This window comes from Bombus pascuorum, chromosome 5, assembly GCF_905332965.1.
Source record: "Bombus pascuorum chromosome 5, iyBomPasc1.1, whole genome shotgun sequence".
Lineage (NCBI taxonomy): Eukaryota > Metazoa > Arthropoda > Insecta > Hymenoptera > Apidae > Bombus > Bombus pascuorum.
Window position 1 is genome coordinate 5,129,106 of NC_083492.1, and position 25,117 is coordinate 5,154,222.

At 41.6% G+C, this 25,117-nt stretch overlaps 1 protein-coding gene across 8 annotated transcripts in view; it reads left to right on the forward strand.

Annotated features, from left to right (window-relative positions):
• LOC132907088 (zinc finger homeobox protein 4) overlaps positions 1-25,117 on the forward strand; it is a 399,871-nt gene that overhangs the window by 195,544 nt on the left and 179,210 nt on the right. Inside the window, exon 1 of one of the 8 annotated variants that reach the window (XM_060959836.1) lies at positions 9,573-9,813. The exons of the other annotated variants lie outside the window; for them this stretch is intronic. The gene's annotated coding sequence lies outside the window, so the exon portion shown is untranslated. Of the gene's footprint in view, positions 1-9,572; positions 9,814-25,117 lie in introns of those variants that run through there. 8 annotated transcript variants of the gene reach the window in all.

Here is a 25,117-nt window from a genome sequence, read left to right on the forward strand (position 1 = left end):
TTACGATGCAAGAACGATCTCATCAAATCCTCCAACTTGACGATCCAATCATCCATAGTCCTGTTGTTTCTATCCGTTAGCGTGATCTTCGCTCGGAGAGTAACGCTCTCTACGTCCTCTCTCCCCTTTCTTCTTGTTCCCTTCCGCCGGCATGGTAATCGCGGGTCGAACAGTTCCCGGTTCCCATAGTTTCGTGCTTAGATAGTTTTTCGGACGATGCGGTTAGTCATTAAGTCTTGGCGTAAACGCACCATTCGAGGACGTCCCGGCACTCCGATCGTCTGACGGCATCCTTTTTCTTCTTCTCCGATTGCTGAGCAGAGGAAAGAGGGACACGCCGAGCACTCTCTAATTGCGACTAATTTCGTTAATTACCGTAGAAGCAGCGCGCGGCAGGCCACTAATTCGGGGGTCCTACATTGTGTCTAGACTTTAAACTACATTCGCGTATCCTGCCGGCTGCTCGACGCCGATCCCCCCATTCCTTTCATCCTCCTTTCCGTTTCTATCTCCTTCAATTATCCTCCGCTACTTCTCAACGTCCCCTTCCATATTTGTCTCACGGTTTTTCTTCGTTCTACTAGGATATAATAAAATAGGATTATTCGAGTCACCTAAGCTTCCGCATCTTACAATTCGATCTTGAACTTTGTACACGATAATAAGACTTGTTGCGTATTATGAAACATCATTAGCGTGTAATGTACCTAATCGCGTGTACTTCTCCAATACGTATTAACCAAGGAATAAGAAAATGTCGTGCGGTTTAGATCCAGCAAGAAAAAATATCAAATATGAGAAAATGATTGGAGTAACCTTATGGTAAAATTATTTGACTCAGCGAGAAGGTATTACGTTAATAAGTAACGAATATACACACGTTACTGAATCATGAGAGTCACAAGTAAGAACGTTAATGTTTATTAATAATTAATGGTTATTAAGAATATTAACTATCCTTCTAGGAAGTTATATCTTCGCAGAGAACTATAGTTGTAGAATTGTCAATGTAAGCGATATATTTCACCGTTTATCGGTAATTTTATAATTCTCTACCACGATACTTTTACACGATTTGACTATGTACGATGAATTTCTTATAACGCGGAACACTATCTTATGAAAAATAACAGTGAACTATCTGACAGCATTATGATTCTCAGCCGTTTGGAAATGCGTATAATTTTTCAAAAGATTTAACTTCCGATGTTTCCCAACGAGGAAAGTTGTTTGCAATAAGTATTTTTGTAGTTGGGTGTGTGGATGAGGAGGCTGTGAGAGGAGAGGAAAGAGAAAGCGCGAACAACGAGTTATGGCATCCTGGAAATGAACTTGTCGGTTCGCTCTGATTCTTATTGGAATTCTACTCCCCGCGTGGCTATTATTTTCTTCGAATTGACTTTTGTCCGATGATGGAGGAAACGGAAAACGGAAATTGGTAAATGTGTTTTGCGAGCGATGCTAATTGAAGTTGGATAAACATACAATGGATTTGTTAACCTAGAATGCTTCTAACGATATTCCAATACATTCGATAAATTTCAAATCAATTTTATCTTATTAAGCATTTAATTGTGCAGTCGGCGTTAAAGCAACGAATTCGAACTAAAAACACCGATCGCGATAACGCACAAGAAATATCAATTACGATTAATCACTTGGTACGCGTAAGAGTATACGCGTATGTAAATATTTAATGTAAAATACACTACCTAACTTTGTTTATATAGCAAACGCCATAACAATAGACGAAGCCCAAAGACTTCAAACAATAACACAAACGTCGCATTTTAACTAATCGTTATAGAAATCTTCACAACCCCGCATTACCTTCATCATTGCTCGCTATTGTTCTATCAAGAAGATACGAATAATAAGATAATCTTACGAAATCTTCACCTCGATTCTTTGATAGATCTAACGAGAAACTTAAAAACTTATCTCGTGATAGTTTTTCATGGATCAGCACCACCAACGATACAGTCGAACGAACAAGTAGATGGAAAAGAAAAATTTTCGTAGGAGGAATGAAAGGCTTACGGGGAAAAGAGAAAGAAAATGGGTGTTCTAAGGACGAAAAAATATTCTGACTGGTTCTAGACAAAGAGATGAAATCTTTCCATGTTCGCAGCTCTCAGCTACAAGAACGTAAGAAAAATATTTTGCTTTGAATACCGATGGCTAACACCTGCTAGTATCGAACAATTCCATCACCAGGACCAGCGGCTACCTGATGCACACAATCGAAGCGATCTTTTGCTGAAATTCTCTTCTCTTTTTTCTTCTCGTTTCCTCTCGTTGGTTGTAGACCTTTGTCTCTTCAAACATCAGGATCATCTTCTGTGACACACACAAATTCCGAGAAGCAACGGAGACAATAGAACTGACCATGCTGCCCGATCCTCCACCGTTTCTCGATCGTTGTCCGGGTTTAGCGCAGATTTAGCAGGGAAAAGATTTTTTCGAACACGAGCGAGAAGCTAATTTTCATACTAATTCATCCGTCATCGCGTCTTATTTTAATATCGTTCGTGATGTTTAGGGATTTGATAAAGAGGAATTAGTACGTGACGTATCTCGTTGACGATCTTTTCTTGTGGCTCAAATTAGCGCTCGGTATTAACAAAGAAGATACTTCGAAAATTGCAATTATCGCCCTTACGCTATGTGCTAGCTATCGCGGCCATAGAACCATAAAAATTCAAATGGTACAAGAACTATCCCACGATACTATAATCGTAAATACCTTCTTTTCTAAACATTCTATTCACTCTGCGCCTAGGTAAAGCCGAAGCAAAAACGACACTAATCCGCCTGAACAATCAAGAATTCTTGGGTCACGAACAACGCAACCTCGATGAAACCTTCGAAGCAACCTATTAGCGAAGGAGTCTCGCGAATTCTTCGCGTTCGTATTCCCACAAGCCCATTAAATTCTCACGTAATTCGTCACCCGTGTAACCAGTTCCATTATTTAACGAAACCGCGCACGGATCGGTGGCATTCGAACTTGGAACGGTTTCACCGGGACAAAACCTGACCTCACCCTCGCTCGGTGAACGCGAACTCGTCAGAAAATTACGTGGTCTCACGCGCGTGCACACGATTCGGAGGGTCGTCCCTGGTTGCGTGTGCATCGAGCACGTACAGGAGGGGTGGAGACAGCAACCCTCTCGAGGAAGGACGTTCTCTCGTCGACTCGTGAGACGCACGCAACGTGGCCCGTTGCCAGGTGAACGGTTCCTCGGGGCGAATCCTGGACGCAAAAGGGGTGAAGAATAGGATGAATATAGAGGGAAGAACGAGAGAGAAATGAAAAATGTCGTTGGTGAGACGAGGAGCACGCGCTGGCCGGTGGGCTGCGCAACTTTTCAACCGGAAGGAAACCGGACTGACCAGACTGCCGGGCGCCGTGAGTTTCACCCTCCTTTTGGTCGACGAACGCGAGCCACCGACCTTCTTACCGATTCGTACACGTTAGCCAGCTTAACCGACGAATAAGGATCGCCATCGTGTATTATGTTTGAAATCATAAATCTCGTCAAACTGGTCGATTCCGCGACCGTTTTCCTAGCCGCGCGAGGGGTCGGTAAATAAAGAAGGGGTTCGAGTTGCGTCAGACTTTTGACTCAAATTAGTTGGTTGGTATTCTTGTACTGACCGATCGGACGTTTGTTCTCTTTGCGTCGTCTGTTGGGTTTGCTGTTTGATTTGAAGTTGTTTTAAAGAAATGACAATTGTAAAAGTCGAATGAACGTGAAGAACGCGGTAGTAGATGTTGGATTTGTAACATGTAACGATAATCTTCTCCAGATTTTCGGCAATTTTTCTTTGATGTCGTTCTCATTGACGAGATTGGACATCGTGATTTCTCGATTTTCTTTCTTCTCGTGGATATAATTCTCATATACCTGCGTATTTAGATCTATATTTGTGTGCACACTTAACTTTTTCCTTATCGTTAGAGAGTTATCAGGTACACGTTTATTCTTTCTTTGTATTGATAGCCAAGAACACGAGAAAAGACTTGTAGGTACCCGAACCAAACTAACAAAAATCCACACGGAGACCATCATTCACGCATGCCACCGTAAAACACACGACTCTGGAAAAGTCAAGTTCACGAGCAAGGAAGATTGCCAGGAACCGAGGCGAGCACAGCATCGAATCGAAATCAAAGCCGGACTAGCGCGTTCTCTTGGTTCGTTGCTAGCTTTTACTGCCCGCAGAAATTTCCATAGGATTTAACCGGTGGCCGCGCGAACAGTTTCGCGTCGAGAGATTCTCTTTCGAATCGTTCGGATAGTTGTCGAGTAAAACGATAGTAATTCGATTTTACGGCCAGAACGGAGCGGAATCGTTTCGGGTTCCCAAGCGGCCGCGGCGTTTTTTTCGCGCGGAGCGTTTCCCACCGGCAGAAAGCGGATCGTCGGCTACCGTGTCGCTGTTTTAACTCTTTGTAATATTTCTCATAGTTCGGGCCACGGTCAGCAGCTCACGGTGAGCGCCTCAGCGACGACGTGGAATGCGTGGAGCTGGCCGCATACCGAAGTATCGCGGTACGTTTTGACGACCCCATAAAACCGCGCGGACGGACGAACCACCGCTCGACGCACGCTCCGATCCTTTGTATTTTTTGAGCGTCCTGATTTCTCTCTTTCCTCTGTCCTCCGTCTGTTGTCTCAGAGATGACGGATCGAAGGAAAGTGCTACGCTTCATATGGAATCTCTGATGCCAGGGTAGCAAGTATGATTAACCTTTACGTAGGTAACGAAAATTCCATGGTTACAGGTGTATAAGGAAATTCGAAGCTTTAGTATGTAGAACTTTCGTATAAATTTCGACGTAACGATATTTAAAAAATGAAGATCCTGCGGAAGAAATTTTGTGATATTTCTAGTGGAAATTGAAAAATTCGTAAAAGCAACTATAAAATTACAAGAAACATACCACGTGTCGTACGAAAACTACTCGACCCAGAGTCGACGCATCCAATTATGATAAATTTTTATAATACGACAAACAAAATGTAATTGTTATATATGGATCTAGTATTCCAATATAAAGAAATTATATCTATCCATAGACAAGTTCTATTCGAGAAACTTTGGTCACTCTTGACGAGTGAGGAGAGAATTAGATTTAATTACTTGGTGTTGGAGGTGATTTTAGAAAGGTATAAAGAGCAAACGATCTATGGCGAAGTCCGAGTGAAACGTTGGAGAGATCGTGTGGGATGATAGCAGAGATTGGAATACTTCGAGGCTTTAAAGGTGGTTTATTATATCGTATATTTTATCGAGCTGGAATACAGAAGGAGGTTGGCTCTCTTTATGCGGGAAATGTGCCGGAAATTAAACTTTGGAGGGAAGAAAGTGTTTAGAATATGGAAAAAGGAGAAAGCTACGAGGAGAATCTTGGATTTGGATGAATTTTTCATAATGATAGGTCGGCAAAACTATAATAAAAAGAACATAAAGAATATAGTATTTTTATAACTTGACGAAAGTACAAGATATCGTCACAGTTAATTTAATAACAACATCTGTATCGATATAATGTGTTCATATAGGCTTCTGGAACGTTATTCTTCCAAATCTAACTACCTTCTCCTTGTTATATCATGAATTCCGTTATTACAAAATGAGACGGAACTGTACAAAATTGGCAAAAAGTTAAGAGAACTCCAAAATTAATTTCCTCTTAAAGTGTCTTCTAACTCTCTTTATTCGAATGAAAAATAGAGCGACCAAATTAATCGTACTCTTTCGTTCGTCGTTACGAACTCCTTTACAAGCAAACCTTCCCTTCTTTCGGACAACTTTTACATCTCGTTTTAAATCACAACGCGAACATGAACATCCGAACTGCACAATTTTTATCGCCGCTCTTTATTTTGCCACCTTCAAAAGAATCCATTCAGGATTCATAGAGAACAACGGATTTCCGAACGTCACTAAAGGGCGTGTTCCAAGAACGAAAAAAAAAAAAAAAAATAATAAAAAAAATAAAAGAAAAAGAAACGGGAGGTGGCACACATCCTTGCACGAAGGAAAAGTGATTCACCGGAACGAAAGAAGGAATCGGTTTAAAGTCACTTTACGAGTTTCCCTTTGCTGGAGACGGGACACCTGGCCATCCACGGCATCGGAATCCTGAAAGTGCAGTAAAACTGACTGAAGACCGAGCCCGGGGCAAGGGGGTCCCTTTTTAAACGAACACTGCGTTCTCCCTCTCGGTCCATCCATTCACAGATAGCCTCTCCTGTCCCGTACTCTACGTTTTTCCCCTTAAACGGCTGGTTCAACCCTCTTCGAACGCACTCGCTTGCTTTCCACCGGTCAGTCCGTAGACCAGAGACTTCCAGCGTAAATGTTTTGATAAAATTATCAGCAGCAGGTTCTTTCCAATTGTGTAGTGAATTCTTGAGACACGAACGCTTTTCAAAGTGGAATTAATTTCGATGTCAAATATTCTAATGAGGAGTGAAACTCTTTTTCCTATTTTGAAAGGATATTTTCAACGAACTTGCTTCTTATTTCTTCGTTCCTTTCGTTACTACAAGTTTGTTTCTTCCACATAGGCTTTAGAATTTGATGGAATTCGAAGAAATCTAAGTAGAAAATTAAGTAGATTCTATAGCACGATAATTGACATTTTTCTAATTTATATAATAATGTATGTTAATACATTTTTTCTACCTTATACGATACCTACACAACGATACCTGTTTAATGTACTTCGGTTATTATCTTTCAATAGGAATTATTTTATTATTCAATGTTTAACGAGTGAAATAATAAAGAAACAGAGTGCGTAAAACAGTTACGATACGTCGTTTAATTGGTAAAAGAAAGGACTGTTTGCCCTTTTAATCAGGACCCGACCCAAAACAAGACGTTGCAATTAGCTTTGGTTCTAATAAGCCGATTAGCAGACGGTCTTGAAACAAGATAATCGTGGAAACTTCTATGAGGCCTAGTCCATTTATCTTCGTCTCGTCCTTTGACAAGAACGAGCAAATCGAGCTAATTAGAGACCAAAGAGAATCGTGAGGTTCTAAGAGGCATCGACAGTCGTCCCTGACGGAAAACGAATTTACGCGCAAATTAACGGGCAAACGTTTCGAAAGCATAAAATCTACTAAGTTAGTGATCAGTCACCGGTAACACCAACTCCTACCCACTTTCGTAGTGCCTGTGTTAATAAGTGTTAATACACGGTATCATTACAAATAGATGAAGCACAGCGTACCAACGAGGAAAACATTGACATTTTTCATGATCGTCTCTAATGAAGCGCTTAAGTCGAAGAAACGATGAGTCTTCCACCGTGCTGTAAAAGGACAGCTTCTTGTAGCTGGCTAAATATCCCACAGAAACTCGTCATCCTCATTCAGAAACCCGATGGAAATCGCATTCTTGCGTTTTCTAGTTATCTTTCGCAGGAATAATCGCTGGTAGTCGACACAGCGAGGACACCAGTACGAAGCACAATGGCGGTTGTCGTCGTTTTGCGCGAGAGGAAATACCGGTACCTACCTCGCTGTGCTTCGTACTAACCTTTTCAATTTATTCTGCGGAGAGACTTTTATAACATTTAAACTTGCGTAGACGACGAATAAATCGCACATTTATACGTATTTGTCAATTTTCCATTGGAGGGCGTAAACATCGTGGAAATGTAATTTCCACCGGATTGGAAGATTCTCAAATATCCATCGTTACGCCGAACGGATGATAAAGAGATGTGTGGTGAAACGGAGACGGACCCTCGTCCCCGTTAACGAGACGCGACGAGTCACCGAAAACGCACTTGCTTCTCCGCTCGACACTCGTCCAAATTGATCCGGGCTGGACGGTCGGCGACGCGAGTCACAATTTAACAGGTTCTCCTGAAAAGGAGGAAATCATGCACAGACACACCGATAAACTCTCACACAGGGACCGGGCGGGCTGGTCGAAAAAAGGAAGGAGAACGAAAGTACACAACGAAGACGTCTACCGGCGTCTCCTGCCGTCGGAAATCCTGGATCTTCGATCGAGTCGGGCAGACGATACGTCCGGACGAGCGAGCGAGCGAAGAGGGAGAGCGAGAGAGGAGGCAGAAGAGAGCCTACCCCTCGGAGAGGAAAGTTTACCGGAAAGATATCCGGGAAGTTGCAAGGCAGGAGCAGCGACTCGCGTCTCTACCCCCACCCGGTGTTCCCGGTGTCTCAGCAGAGTCGTTCTCGGCTTCTGCGCTGTCGCGGCAGCGCTGTCTTTGGCCAGCCGCAACCGCGCTGAGTAGTAGGGGTAGAGACTTGGGTTGCGGTGGGAGAACAGCTCGGCAAACTCTCCCACCAGGCAACGTCAACGCAGCATCCAGGGTCGGCGAGGCCACGCCCCGTCGCAGCGTAAGACCACGCCCAGATTTCCCCACCGTCACGACGACGCAGCTGTTACGGTGCTTCAGGCGTAGAGGGACCCGTGAGCGCGGCTTGGTGTGCCGATGAGATGAATGGTGGGGATAGTCGCGACACGGAGCACACTCAGCCGTCGCGGTGTCGTGGAGGGGTGGAAGCGGCCGGCCGCGGAGGGGCGGGGAAGCGAGCAGTTCGGCAGCGCGACCCGACGTGGGCACTTCGCTGTCCGGCCTTTCCTTCATTAAAATATTATTCCGTGCGTAGAGAGAGAGAGCCGCGGAGCCCGGCGAGCCCTCGCCGCCGTTTTCACGCTACGAGCAACGCACTCTCGCCACCCCCTCGTCACGGGCCTCGCATCGTTCGCGTTTATCGAGGGGTTGGACGCGGTCGCGGTGTTGGTTTTTTTTCTACCGGTTGGACCGCTACACTCGTCAACGAGGATTATCGGCAAGTCCGCGCTGCGTGCGCGACCGAAGAAAACGGTGTTGCACAACGAGGATCGGTGTTTCCACGTAGTGCGTGACTTGTTCTCGGTCTCGTCCCGTATCCTCTAGCCAGGCTGTGACGCGTCGCACGGAATTCGTGTCCCAGAGGAGACGAACAGAACCAAAAGAAGGGAAGGAAACATACGACTTGGGTATCATTTGACACAGCAACGGGCGGACTACCATCACGAACATCGTCACACGGAATTCGTTTAGATCGCCGTACATCGGATCGCTGAACCGGAAATTTGTCGCAAGCAACGAATGATCGGCTGTAGCCGCTGACAGATTCTGTATCTTCTCCTCTGCGGAGTCTTGGACAACGAGTGTCGAAGTGTCGGGACGTGCACAAATCTGAAAGGGTAGTTATCGTGGTGTATTCCGTAGTAGATCTTCGGATTCGCGAGGGTGATCGTTCTGCTGCTATTATTGGCCCGTAGACGCCGCTGAAAACTGTGTGTGGTGCTTTTTAAACGTATTCGTATTTCGTATTTCTTGTCTCATCGTGTTCTCATCTTAGCGTAAATAACAATTTACGCTGGTATACGTCTTTTTTGCAACTCGGCTCCTCGTTTACGTTTAGTATTTTCTTTTACGACCCGGTTCCTTGTTCACGACCCGGTTCCTTGTTCACGACCCGCTTCCTTGTTCACGACCCGCTTCCTTGTTCACGACCCGCTTCCTTGTTCTCGACCCGGTTCCTTGTTCACGACCCGGTTCCTTGTTCACGACCCGGTTTGGTGCGAAGCAAACGCGCGAAACGCGACCAACAAAAAGTGTTCGGACCCTCTGATCGATCGCTAGTTGTTCACTTGGAAAGAAGATAAAAAAATATAAATATCGTGCTTCGATACAGTGTTCTGAAGGTAACAGTGCAACTGCTGCTTGAAGAGAAACTGGCAGCTCGCGGGATATGAACCCAGGTACGTGATCATCTTATGCCTACACAGGATGTAAATCCACTGTTAGTGATCTAGTTCGCGTTACGACCAGTGATTACTATCCTTAGAGTGATAAAATCGATCTTATGGTTCTTGTTTAACTCGGCGAAATTGATAAACGTCATCCGGATCAATCGTGAGGAAAATCGGATGTAACATTGTGCTGTGACGTAAAGTGAGGTTCTCTAGATGGTCGAACAAATTGATGTGTATGATATAAATTTTTCCGAAATCGTTCTCTGGTTGTTGAATGTGAGTTGAGTTGAAACACAAAGTTTCTGTGAAGTATTCTGTGTAGAATCGTATAGTTGTTGGGTTCCCGAAATGGTCTCCGTCAAGATTGTATCGTAGTTCGTGAACATTTCTTTCATGGTATTCCATTTTCCACAATATACGCTTCCTCGTCACTTCGTTTTTCACCGTGCCTTATAAATCATTCAGTTTGGCCCAGCTCGCGATCCCGTTCTCTCGTGACTCGTCATGGATCAGGGTTATCTGCAGAGCATCGGCGAAAACTGAAAAAGTGCTTGATATTCAGAGAAAAATGACGAACAATCTTTATCTTGAGTACTTAAATTACAGTTCTCATGGAAATTTCATGTTATTTTCAATCAGTGAAAAATGTTTCACTCTTCTATTGGTCATTAATTATGTACATATATGGGAAGCTTTATTTTACTCCCAATAAGTGAAAAATACTATTCCAAAGAAAAATTTTACGTTTCTTTATTACCTACAAATTATACAAGAAGTTCCGTTTTACTCTCCATCAGTGAAACATATTTCCCAAGGAGAAATCCTATAAGTAGTATTTCTTTATTATCCATTAATTGTGTGTGAAAGTATTACATTTTACTCTCAATCGGTAAAAAAAAATACCATTTGAAAAGGAAAGCTTATATTTCTCTGTTATCCGCTAATTATATCGTAACAACGATAACGATCGTGTTTGAACGATTGCTCTCGTTACGCTCGTATCGTAATGCGTTGGAATCCGCCAGTTTCACAGAGAATTCGACGAATTCACCGGGTGTCGAGCGTTACTCCCTCGCGTCGAAATTTCAACCGGTTCCGGTGAACGTTAGTCGCGTTCGTGTGTTCGGGAGGTGCGTGCAACGAGCGCCGGGAACGCGTTGGAAACGCGTGCGACACGCCAGATTTCGATTCGTGCGCAGATAAGGAAACCGGTATTAGGGACCCTCTCGAGCCGGCGAGCCCGTGATACGCCCGTCGCGATTTAGATATCCAGCCTTTTGTTTACCAACATCGCACTCAGACGAAGTGGAGGTTGCACACCGCGATTAGGATCCGCGAAAAAATCTGTGCAATCCGGCTTGTTCGATAACGCTCCACTTTCAATGCCAATAACGTCAGAATCAATGTCGATCTGTCTCGAGCTGTCTCGTTGAATCTGAAGGTATCATTTCGAGTTTTTCGTGTTTGAAAGGTGAATAAGTGATGGAGAAGTGGCAAGTATTTAGATGTAGGTAGAACCACGCGATCGTTAATCGTAGGTATGTGTTCACGAGAATGAAATTGAAGTTTGCAGAGAAAGAATAATCTTGTGTGTGAACGCAGGTGTTTTGGGTTTGGTACCAAATTAAGTGACAGTGATAATGGAAATAATAGTTACTTTGAGTACGTTGTGTATAACTTTTGATAACTGTGAAATGTTGACGTGCCTGTTGGTAAATTCTCCTTTGGTTTCCATCAAAACAGTATTCTTACTTTTGTTAAAAACTGCTTCGAAAGTTTGAGTTAAAGATAAGTGATAAGTATTATAAAATTGTATTAGATTCCTCAAAGATAGAATATGAAGAAGGATCTTAGATCAATAAAAACGATCTTTTACAATTCGATACCTTAAAAAGATTTACTCGGTCTGAAAATAAAATTCTGTCAACCATTGTACCTCTAATTCCATCTTCATCCTCCATCAAAACTATCAATACATCTATAGTAGAATTTATATTTCGTTCCAACGAAAGCAATCCAGGTTTCCATATACCTTCGAATTACCTAAATCTTGCTGAGAATTCAAAGATACCATCCGACTCTTGTTTCTCTCCTTGATCCACCCACCTAAATCCGTACAACCATGGAAGAAAACCACCCATCTAAAAGAAACCGGACCGGACAGTTGATCCCGAAGGAATTCCATCGAACGAATTTCTTTCCTCCGATTTTCACGAGCGAACTATTCAATTATCTGTATTCGGAGACGCGGATGCAAAGGTCAGCGAAGCATAGATGTCGAAGGCGAAGCGTATCCGTTTCAGGCGCTCATTGTTACTCGAGGTTGTTCGATAGGGAAGCTTGCACGCTGATGTTTCCATAAACAGCGAATAATTCGGTGCCGCTTTCTAGCCAGCCATTGTGACCGGTCTTTTTTTCCTGCTGTCTCGACGCTCTGTCTCGTTTCACCTATCGATAACGAGACGTAGAACTTAACTCGACCTGTGAAAACCCCTAGAGACGACCGCATAGTCGTCCTCTTAGGAAGTTGACCTCGGTCTGAAAAGTCAGGTTCCCGGTTCATTTCCCACCGTCGTTAGACGATTTATTTCTCTAAATCGAAGCCCGCCGGGCTAATTAATCGTGATTAGCTCGGCGAGGCAACGTTCGTTCGGTTTCCTGGTGTTGGTTTGCCGCGCGATGCGTGCGCAATTAATTAAAGGCCCGCGCGGTTTGCATCTGCCGGGTGCTTTCTCGAAAGACAATTTACCATCGGGGTCAACGGTATCGCGTTGCTCGATGGTGCGCCGCAGCTCGTGCGTAGCCGGGCCTTTATTCGTCGCCCACGAAGCGGCCTGGCTGCCTCCAGCGGCCGACTAATTAACCGCGATTGATATACGCCCGGCCCCGCGCGCTAGAAACTCTGCGATCGCTCGCGCGCATGGCCCGCGAGCGACCGACACCATTGCAACGTTATGAGGGAATCTCGAAATTTATCGCGACACCAGGATACCATAGGCAACGACGCTGAGAACGACCCGGGCGACGCACGTCAACGACCCATTCTCTCCGCATTCTGGTTGCTCGACCAACTTTCGATCGGAGATTAGGAATCGAACGAATGCGGAACATGGTAATTAGATCGCCGAGATTTATGGAATTCATATTTTTATGAATCAAAGAGTAGATTAGGAATGGAGCAGAGTAAAAGCGTTGAAAGCGCAGAATCTAGGCAGAACATTTTTTTCTCTATTTATACTAGAACTACCGTACCTATTCATCAAAATGACGAGTTTTAGATCTTTTCTTACTATTATTAAAAGGATACGAATATTTCTGCTAAAATTAACATTGATTTTTATTTAGACGGAGCTTAATTACTATAGATACGCTTACTTTATTTGATATCATTTGAATTATATCGATTTATAGGTAAATAAATTATATTTATTTAAGTACATATTAAAGATCGGTAGTTCTGGTGTCAAATATTACGAGTACTATATTTTGGATATTTTATATATTTTTGTATGTTATGTTCGTTCTGTACGTTTGCATCTTCAAATTTTCCACAAGTGCATAGAAATGCGCGGTGTAGTGATAATTGAATTTAGGTGATATTCTTTGAAACGTTTGTACAGCGGCTGCGGAAGATGTTTTGTTTAAATATTTACTTGAAAATTAATCTCTCTGGATATATTTCCCACAAAGTGGTGAAACTTGCATAAATGTTAGTTGAATTAAGTAAGAGATGACGTAAAACATGTTTGAACGCTAAACCGTAGTCGGAAGCTTGCAATAGTTCGTTGTGTACAATATCGAACTCAAGTGAAATACATGATGCATATCTCTGATTGTAGTTCCTTATCCTACAAGGTTCAAGTACATACTTCTTTCATGGAATCCGATTCTTTCAAATATCAAAGTACTTTTAAGTACATTCTTGAACATTACACGTGTAATTCAAGTAGGTACTTATACGTCTTGTAAATAAAGAAATCGTATTTCACGAAATTAAACGTTTGTATTAATATTTGTCATTCAGATTCACGAATGTATATATATATATAGAGAGAGAGATTAAAGTTGATCCGATTCTTAATTTTTTTCTACAAAAATTGGTGAAATTATGTATTACTTGAATCTGTTTTCTATATAAATTATCGGAGAGCACTGAATTGTTGGAAAATTTGAAAGAAAACTAAATATATCGTGGAATGGTAATTCTTGGAACATTGGTTATTGGTACGGTAGGTTTTCCTATGATAAGGGTCGTTATTGATATCTATGGAGGATTAGAGATAAGGGGAGATACGGAATTTGATGGAGTATTCCACCCACTGTGTCTTTTTTTCTAAATGCTTGCAGCGATAAATGGATTATGACTTCTAAGGTATCTATATTTCTTAGGTAGGCAATAACAAAACGGAACGAGCAGAGGTTTTACACTGCTACGCTCTCTATTTCTCTCATAATCAATTTTATTTATTTCTACTCTTGCACGTCACTGACATTGTCTGTTTAATGTAAAAAGCATATTGCACTCGATTATTTGTGAGCGAGAATTTTACTGACCTCTTATCGTGAATTACCCAAGCCTGGAAACAAATATCTACTTATATAAAACGTTGTACAATTTTCTTACATGAAGATCATTTCTATATTTCTATATGCATATTCATTTCCTTTTTATGTCAATCAAACAATTCTTAAAATTAATCTAAAATTTTCAAATTTGTTTCTTCCTAGAGCCTTAGTTAAAATATCAGCTACATTATTTTCTGAATCTACTTTTACAATGTCAATCTCTTTATTCTCGTAACTTTCATTCACAAAATGGAAATGAACTTCAAATTTAACTCTTTCATTTATCATGTATACAATTTTGAATTAAATACTAAAATATAGTATCGACGGGATATAATGAATGAAATAAGCTGATAGTTTATAAATATAGTCGTATAACCAGAATTAAATAATAAGTAACAATCGAGAAATAAGATGTAAGACAGTTGTGCATGAGAGTAGATAATTGTGAAATACAAACATTCGTAGTTTCTATGATAGACAAAGCTTCAACTAACCCTACGCAGTATTATATCATACGAATGAAAATCTGGAAAATATTCCAACTTACTAACCAATGACTTATTAATAAGTAGCTTAGTGATAAGTAACTAACTAATACTACTAATAAAATAAAGTTTATGTTCCTAAGCTTCTAACAATTGCAGGAAAATTTTCCAACTAATATTCTATTTAGATATATATATGCTATAAAAGAGGAACCATAATTTTTCCTATTTAAAACCTTAACGGTGGGCATATATCTATCTATCTATCTATAAGTAATTTAAACCAAAACGACGCGAATCATCAAATTCCTATCTCAATAAGATACAACATTGTAACGTTATCAAAAACAACAAATCAAGAGCCAATGATTTTGACATGTTAGCCAACTCTGCTATTATATGTATACTCACATAAAAAGCCGCAGTTATCTAAATGTGCAAGCAAAAAACACCACCTCAACAAACGTGGAAACTAGAAATTCATGGCGTCTCGCTTGCCCACAGATCACAAGCGTTCGAAACACGTTGATGCCTTGAATCCTAAGCATTTTCAAGTCTCGATGGACGGTCGGGAACGGGTATCGGAACGCGTGGAAAAAAGGCGAGTCGCGACATCGCATCACCGGCATTTTTCTCGCGTCCTACCTTCGGTATTGCGGCAATTTGTTTACCGAAACGCAGAAATTTCTGCGGTTGGTAGGACTGTACGATGTTCCCCAGGGGCTAATTAATCGAGAGCGGCGGAAAGTCCACGGTACGTTTCTCTAGGCGGGCCGCTTTCACGATCGCACCGGCCGCCTCGCGAACTAATTAGATCCGCGAGCTGCGCGGCTCGCCTCGATCCGTGAACGTGCGTGCACCGATTATTTCGTAACCGGATTAATTAAGGGAAACACCGTTCACCATCTCGTTAACGCTCGCGATTGCCCGTTCCTAGTCGTGACCAGGGAAAAAAGGGAAGTTGGTTCGATGTAAAAGATGGTTCCGGTAGCACGATGAAGATCTTCGATGAACTGTGTCTGAAACGGTGGCTATTGACTTTCTAACTGTTCTTGTCTCGCTCCAAAGCAGCAGGATGATCCAGTTGGTAGGAGAAAATTAGACGGAGAAAAATATCTGTTGGAAGAGGCCTGATGACGCAAGATGATTCTAGACGAGAACTCTAAGTGCGTTTCATTGATGAGGAACGTTTCATTGGTGAAGGGTAGTTAGATGCGGTCAGTTTGATAATCATAGTTATTTTGGTACTGTAAGATTTTTTATATTTACTGGTGTTGTACATATTTGTTGGAATATTGCATGTATGAAATCTTGTAGTTACATCTGTAATCCTGGAGAAATTACTACATAATTGTATACGAATTTTAATCGACAGCGAAGAATAGTAGAACATAAAGCAGCGGATAAAAGTTTAAAATGATTATCTTTCTGATAGATCACCGCTCCATATTATACATGCTGAACAACCAACAGTCCGAACTTGTCCTTACGATTACATATGCAGTCGCACTTTATCTACTAACGGCAGCGGGACTTTTAAAACGTGAACAATACTTGAGAGAACGAGTACAAAAGGATTCGATGCTGTATTTGCTACGGACATTAAATTAAGACGAATATTGAAACACAACAGCGCTCCGAATTAATCGAAGGATAATAAGTCTGTTTAACGTGACATTAAATTTGTGATAACAATTGCTAAATTTAAATAAAATGGATACAGTCAGCGATCTACGCTCAGAACACAGAAAAATTGTTACATCACTACGCAAGAAGAAAAACACATTTGCCAAAATGTAACAAATGTCATGGGAAAGTCTGAGACAACTTGTAAGCGGCCATGGTACCAATAAATTTAGAAAAATGGACGCAATCACGATGAATCAGGAAACTGCAGCAAAGATGGACCACTGCATCCACCGCTTATCCGAAAGGGTCATTTTCCGACTGCTACTGATTTTCAAAATGAAATCTGCGCTACAAATGATCTGAACATTCGTGCAAGAGCCATTCGGGGGCATCTTCGTGATTTTGACCTCGAAGGACGCGTGTTTCGAAAGAATTCGATACTCAGTCGTAAAAATCAGAAGCTGGGAATTGCTTTCGTCGAAGTATACAAACACCGAAAAATGTTTCTTCTGATGAATCAAAATTTAGTAGGATGTAATAACAAAAAATTGTGGATTATTGTCTATTTATTATTTACGACATCAATAATTTATCAGGAAGGTAATCGTCTGAAAATTGTGTCCACTACTGTATGTAAGAGGAACATTTCATTTTTAGGTTTTATCGAAATAAATCGCCTTTGTAACTACTTAAAATCATTAATCCTTTAACTATTTAACTACTTTAGCCATCAAACTTATCATACAACATGATTGATTACCGATTATTTAATACTTATTTCTATAGTACATTCACTATCAATAAAAACTAGTTTATTAGTTGTGAAAAATATAGGTCGTATACAGATTTATCTTAAATAAATCGTGAATATCGTATACGACTAAAATAACTGTAAAGAGGTTGTAAGTTGAGTGGGTTCGATCAAACTTTCCTATGTATTCAGTTTTCTTTCTTAAACGAGCTATATTTCTCATGTACAAGTTGAACTTAATTTTCACGGTGCTCTTCGATCTTGAAATTGGTCCCAATTTATCCTTACACAAGAGAACGACGCTTAAACTATATTAATACACAAATCTCTGAGAGTTTCCGCGTAATTGGTAACATTGAGCCCTACCTTGAGCGTTTCTTTACGCGAAATCAGACGTTCCACCGTATACAGGCGAAACAGTACGATTATCGATAGTACGTACTCCGAAGTTTCCACAAAATGGCGAAAACTGTCTCATCTTTCACAATGCGCCCATTAATTCCCCGACACCTCGTTTCGCAAGCCTGGTTTCTCGACAGCTTCGCCGTGTCTCGCCAGCGGAAAGGTTCGAGTTCAACGAGCACTCGCATTCTCAAACAGCACACGTTGTCAGGGAAAGGGGAAGAGATCTCGAGGGGGATGGAAGGGGCTGTGGAGGGTTGGAGCGGGTAGGGGCGAGGAGGGACGAAAAAAAAATCAGCGAGATGCATTTAACAGTTCCCAGTCGTTCTCGCGATAAATCATTAGCGATTGGTGGAAGGAATATCGCTCGGTATAATATATTATCGTCACTCGGCCCATAATTTAGACTCGCGGAAGAACGGTCGACGCGGCGCAATTAAAATAGTAATAATTTATTATCTTGCTTGGCGCGGCGACTCGTGTTTACGCGCGAACGCGGTCGTGCGCGCGCCAGCGAACACAATATTCTCTCTTCGCTGGGTATAATTGAAAGAACCAGACGTGGATACCCGAAAAACTTTCGTCGAGGGTTAACGAGACAAACAGACAGGGAGAGAGAAAAAAGAGAGAGAGAGAGGGAGAGAGAGTAGATACCTAGAAGAAGGAGAAGCGAGAAAACGTGAATTCTCCGATCGAAGCGAGAGCTTCTCCGTTATCGTCGCGAGAAGACAGTTCCATTGGAGTGAAAGACGAGTTATCTCGTCGCGTTCGTGGCGTGGTCCGAATCCGACGGGCGCGGCGCCGCGCATTGAAATCACCGTGGCGGGCCACCAACATAGCCGGAAATAGGTGCTCGTCCCGCTCGAAACACCGAGATCCCGAGAAACCCGTCGCGTCGCCGATCGACCGTCCTACTTCGCTCCATCCTTTTCTCTTGATTTTCCTTCATTTCGAGGTGAAACCTTTCGAAAGATGTAGCACGCTTCCGTGTGTTCACGCCACACGGCACACCGTGTCTGAGTTATATTTCTCAGGGTTCGGGCCGGGCGTTCCGAAGGCGTCAAATTATTAATCCCAACGATGTTCGTTAAGAGTCTACGATGTACGAGAGAGGAAGAAGTACGTACGTCGTGCTGGGAGGTCAATTTCATAATTTCCAGTTGAACGACAATTTAATTCGAACGTTTCACCCGTATTTTCCCGCGCGCCTCTCCATGAATATTTATACCGACGCCGCGACTTCTCGCGTGAAGTTATGCGAAGGAAATTGTTTCTGATGCGGTTGATTCGGTACGCTGATGCTTCTGTTGGTAGATAGGTTTAGATCGAGAGTGTCGGCTAAATTTGTAGCTATAAGCGATAGGGTTCGATGTCTGATACGATAAGCAGACTATTATTATGACACAGAAGCGTGCGTCAGGTTGGCTCCGTTGCGATTGAATTGTAACGAACGTTACATTTTATTGAAAAGTACAATCGGTTCGTATGAAGTTTCACGTACTTATATATTCACGAATTATTCTAAATCTATAGCGTAACTGCATATTCTTTGCAACCAGTTTATCAGAAACATTCCTATACATTAGCGATTATTAGATCGCGGATGTTTATGCAAATTTAAATAGATATCTGCTTCACCCTTGGTACATTAACATTTTGTTCATTTTTATTGTACAATATCAATGTCCAATATCATACGTACAAAAACGTCTATGCTCTACTAATTCCAATCAGCAACGGTACATATAATTTAATATGAATACATCAGCATAACTTAAACACACAATTACTTATCAGCGATATTATCTAAAAAATTCTCTTTCCTACCTCACCACACTGTAGTTCCACAAAGAATATAAAAGATCCAGGAAACGATATCAGAAACGGCCTCATTGTAATTACGCGAAATTCACCAAGTACGAAACACAAGCCGATTGGAAGGATGGCATGGGACGGGACGGGCGCGTCGGTAATCATCGTCAGGATCGCGCGTAATGATGCACGGGTTTCGCATGAAACGCGCGGCCCGATCATGGCGGCGAGATGGTCGCACGTCCCGCAGTACCAGAACGAAATCCGAAATTAGTCGAGCCGTGTGTTTCCGACGACTCGAAATGTAATCCAGTTATCTCGGCTGATCGGGCCTCCATTAAAACGGCCCTGACTACTTTCTCTATCTGAAACGATCGACCGTTTAATGGACACCCCGAGTGGCGAGTATCGGGCCGGTTCTCGATTTGCGCCGATTCAATTAAAAATGAGGGCGTCCATTCTTCGGCTCGCATTTACCGCGGACGGCGTTAATTGACGTGACGACCGTGATCATCGACGACGAGGGGGGAAAACAAGCAAAAGAAGAGACAAAAGGGAGCCCATCGGAACCGGTGTGCGCCTCGGGACAGGTTGAGAGGTTTCCCGAACGTTGCCGGAATGCCGTTGTCTGCCTGAAAATTATAGCCGTCGCGAATTTCAACGCTTCGCCTTCTTACGGAAAAGGCTTCTTTGTTCCTTGAATCTTGCTTGATCTTTCTTTCTTTCTTCTATCTTTTTTTTTTCTTTTTTTCTTTGCGCGTGTTTTATTCGAAGACGCGATAAAATGTCGCGTAGGTTATTGATAATGGCTATAATGAGAGAGATTGTGCTTCTGATAGCGAGGCAATGGTAATGTTTTAGAAAATTGGATTAGGTTTCGTGATTACTGTTGGATCGTGCAGTTTTAACGCTTTGTGGCTGGTAGAATCGGTAGAGTCTGAAGCGCTGTTTTGTACCTAGTTGAGTTTTTAGAGTTTCCTATCAATTGTGAGTTATATAATTTAATATTTAAGCAAATGCAGTACCTATAAGAAATTGGGAGTACTTATTATCAGAAGGTTTAGTGCTGTCAAACGAATCGTTATAAATGCTCTCTTTGTTTCTATCAAATATTTACTGGTATGTTGTTAGGAATTTTACCTATTTGTCAAAGATCCTTTGAATAATATCAGTGTCTTTCAGATGGTAACATTCCATATCAATACAATACATACAATTTTTCTACGTTTTCTCAAACGAAATTCCTTATCAAATTTACCTGCGAACTTTAAAATGTTTGCCAATGATGGAACTCGAAATTCTTCTTTGAAGACTTCTACTGCATTAAAAGCGCATACTTATTCGATGTATCAAACACCAGTATCAGACGATTTTAATCGTTTATTTTTCACATAAACATTAATTTTACGCCTAATGTACACGCCTTAAATTTAGAATCGAAAAAGCAGCGATTTATTTTTAATTTTTGTATTTACGTATCGAGAGTACGACGCAATTTCGATGTTGGATGTTGGAAGCTTTTCCGGTTTCGTTGAAAATCGAGTCGAATCGCGCGCGATTCGAGGACACGGGCCGCTCGTAAATTTTTAACATCGTTGATTAAGCATCGGGACGTGGAAGAACCCGAGCCGGGTGGTCAGATGTCGAAGTCGTTACGAACTTTTTACCGCCGGTCGTTACAAAGTCGAAATAATGCAGTTTTGCGTTTCCACGCCGATTTTTAAGCGTCGTAAATTTGCGTTCATCGGCGATGTTTTGCTCGCGCTTCGCCACACCTCGTTGGTCCCGTAAACTCGAAATCGTTGTGACGGGTTCTGTGTCTTCGACTCGCGTTCCCTTCGCGGTAATCATCCATCTTCCTATCTTATCTTTGGTCTTCCGATCGTATTTTCTCCGAGAAATTCGGAAAATGTTCGTCTTCTGTTTGCGAAGTAATATTTTGAATGCTCACGATACGACGAGGTTTTTTCTGCCTTCTTGATATTTATTAGGCGTTTGATTGATTTGTATCGGTGTTTGACGATTGACAATATTCATCGATAATTCTATAACTAGTACGTACTTGTTACGAGTTATGAATTTCTAGTATATTTTTAGTACATTTATTTTTTGATAAAATTGTCAGCTTTACATATTTACTCTTCTTATCGTATGATGTATCAAACGTATCTTTCGATGATCATCCGATTTCATTTCGGATTTCAACGGTAATAATACGATTGATTTGGAACATTTAAGCGGTGATGTAATTACGTGTGAATTTATAATGCGTATCTGCACGTGTATAACAAATTTACTATCTTCTACTATAACTCCAACTTCTATTCTTTAATAAGCAGCTGAATATAAGTCACGTGTTATGCTTCAACATTTGGCATTAGTTCGACGAATCAATGAACAACTACCATTCAATTAACTAGCAGCTGAAAGTAATTCTTGGCCTAAATCAATTTTCGTGAACGATAGAATCGAATCTACCTCGCATTTCTTTAACTTAAATTCTTTAAATCAAAGTACCCTACAAAATGACTAACATGTTTGCTGCATACGTAAACTATATCGATTGTGAATTATTCTATTCATTGTCGGTTGAATAGTTGTTAACATCGGATTGCTCGAAACCACGAACGATGTGGAAAATCTGGCAGGGAAAGGTGCTGTTCCACGACGAATATTTACAACCACCGCTACCATACCTCCCCTGCTAATAAGCACAATCCGTAACGAAGGGTTGACTCGACCGTTGATTAAGAATTCCTGTTTGCTTGCTTCTACCGTGGGTGCCTTTCGGTAGTCTTCGGAGCGCCTTAATCTGCTATTCATAAAGAACGGAAGCCAAAGAAAGAGGGAAAAAAAACAACTGGGAGGGTAGAGAGAAGCAGAGAATGATGCCTCTCTTCGCAACCCTGTTACGAGGGATTTGCATGAGACTGTCAGAGAATAAGCTCGATCGAATAACTTTGTGCGGCGTGAGTACGCTTTCGCGTGGCGCATCGTAAAACGCTCTATCCGATTGTTTCCTATCGTCGAAGTCTCGCTTCTCCATCCCCTTTTTACCTCTCGCTCCCTTTTCCTTTCCACGAAAAATCCCAAGGATACATATTTGCATAACGTCGCGAGTATCCACGCTCTCACAGAGAGACCAGACACAATCGTCGTCTTGCTTTTAATAAACGCACTCGTTTTATTCTCGATTACCAATTCTCATTCCGTGGCTGGCTTCGGTTTTCCTCGGCGGCGCACGAGCCACCCCTAATCTCGTATTCATAAAGCTCGAACGCTCCTCGTTTTCTTTTTCTTTCTCTCCGTGTGTTTGGCCCCCTTTTGTAATTTGCATGAGGAACTCGCTGAAGTTCGCTCGACCAACGAAGAGGAAGCACGCGCCGCGAGCTGCCGCTGCTGCCACCGTCGCCCTTTCGCCTCGTGGCTGGCTTTCAATAGAAATAGATCCGCAGATCCATCCCGGGACCTGCAGCCTCGCTTACGCCTTTGCGCGTGGAAAGTTGGCCCGTGCGCGGTACCGGCCCGATGTCACTTATTATCATAAGGCATTGACGCAACACGTGCCGGGCATGCGTCCGATTTGTCGCCACGTTTCGACGTGTTTCCGTAGGATCAATGGGATTCCGTCGATGCAGTACTCGGAAGGTTCCTCGTGGTGCACAGATTTTGGACAAACGGTCGGTTTAAAGTCGAAAGCTGCACGGATAGCCTCGATTAAGAAGCTGTCTTTGGATACTCGCCGTTTCGAATCTGTTAAGTGGAACGTTAATTACATTAACCAAGGATTTTTAGTATCTATAGTGATTTTGCCTTAACCTAGATTTCACGAAATTAAAGATTAATGTGGATATATCAATTTGAGTCAATAAATGTAGATATGATATGATATGGTGTATTTTTAAAATGAACGGAACGATACGCAAAGAGATAGAAGATTTCTAAACAAAGAAATTATTATGTTTAATGCGACTCTGTTTCTTCTATTGTCGTATTAACGATGTTCTATCGGATCACCTGGAAACATTATATGGAACGATAGAAAGTTTTCGTCGAAAACGTTGGACGATTTAGACCCTTTTGATATTTTCATCATCGTTCGTTCGTCCATCGTCATTTTTAAACTATGATTTGAAGTTGTTTAAGATCTTAACAGTTAAGTTTTGCCTTTTACACACTTTATAAGCAAAGTTCTACGATATATGTATTTTATCAAACGTTACTTCGATTGGTATAATAAACGCAACTTATGCAAGTATGCAATTTATTTACGATTTTTCGATATCTGTCAAAATTTTTACGTGTTTCCTTGTCTAAATGATTGTTGAACGCAGTGAAATACGGCGGATTACCGTTTTGCTGGTTTAAAAGCGAAAAGTCTCAATCGGTTCTCGCCGTGTCGAGTTAGTTTTTGGGGAAGCGAAGTTCGATCATAAAAATATATCTTATATTAAACGCATTGACTCCGAATGTCTGGTATCGTAAAAATTCGCTATAAAATCAGAGAGGTTTTCTGTGAATCGAGGACAATTATGAAGGACCGAAAATGGTCGGGGACCAGTAAAACAGGTATACGGGGCAACGGGCTTTCGTTTTAAATTATTTTGAAGCCTTTCCGAATCACTCTACGTTTTCAACCTTATACCTTGTAACGTATGAACGAAACTGTCCTAAGAACAAAAAAAGAATAATTATTTTCGGCACTAAATCACTACTTTAATTGCTTTAATTACATCCTAGCCGTTGATTAACCTGGAACTGGTCCCACGCCAATCGGTAACCCAACGAATAAGTGGTACCTGTAATTTTTATCTTACTACTTAAAGAATTCTATAATGTATCTTGATTATACGGACAAGTTCGTATGTTGTCTCAAGAATATCTCCTGTATGCAATTATATTTCTAGCAACACCCGATAGAAATGTCACACGCGATAAAATCTACCTATATCTCTTGTGTTTATTATACTTGTCTTTTAAATCGTACAAAAGCTTTCAACTTGAATATCCGTGAATTTCAACAACATAAATAATTTAACTCGATAGAGAAACTTTGCATATTTCGAGCAAAAATCCAGAGCACGTAGTTTCTTTAACCTTCTACCGTTTTCTTAACGACGTTAAAACGCATTCAGACTTCAAATTAACAAGAACCATTAAAACCATTCAACCTTCGAATAAATACTAAAAAATCAAACCGTACCTAACCCTTGCTAAGAAAGACATCGCTGTAAACAAATTCTCTCAAGCTTCTTTGCAGTTACAAACGTAGAAGTGTCAAAGATAATGCTATTTCGTAAGCGTGAATATTCACGTTGATCAATTTTATTAAGAAAATAACGTATTGCTCTATCGAGATAATAATTCTCCGCATTCTTTGACAAACTGACGTTTCTCGCGATGACTTGCGTCGTTCTGAAAACAAGAATGAAAATATCTTCCATGATAAATCGTAAGAGAACCGAAGAAGGAACAATTTCGTATAAAATCAATTTAAACGATACGAGTAGGAAAAAACGAGCAGGAAAAAAACAAAAAGCTGGGTTATTTCGCACGAAAACGCGTTGGTTTCCGAGCAAGTTTCCAGAGTGGCCGATGCTGCACGAAATCTACCTGGCTAAAGCAGCGCGTTCTTTACGATATCTCCGCGAGTGTCCGTGTT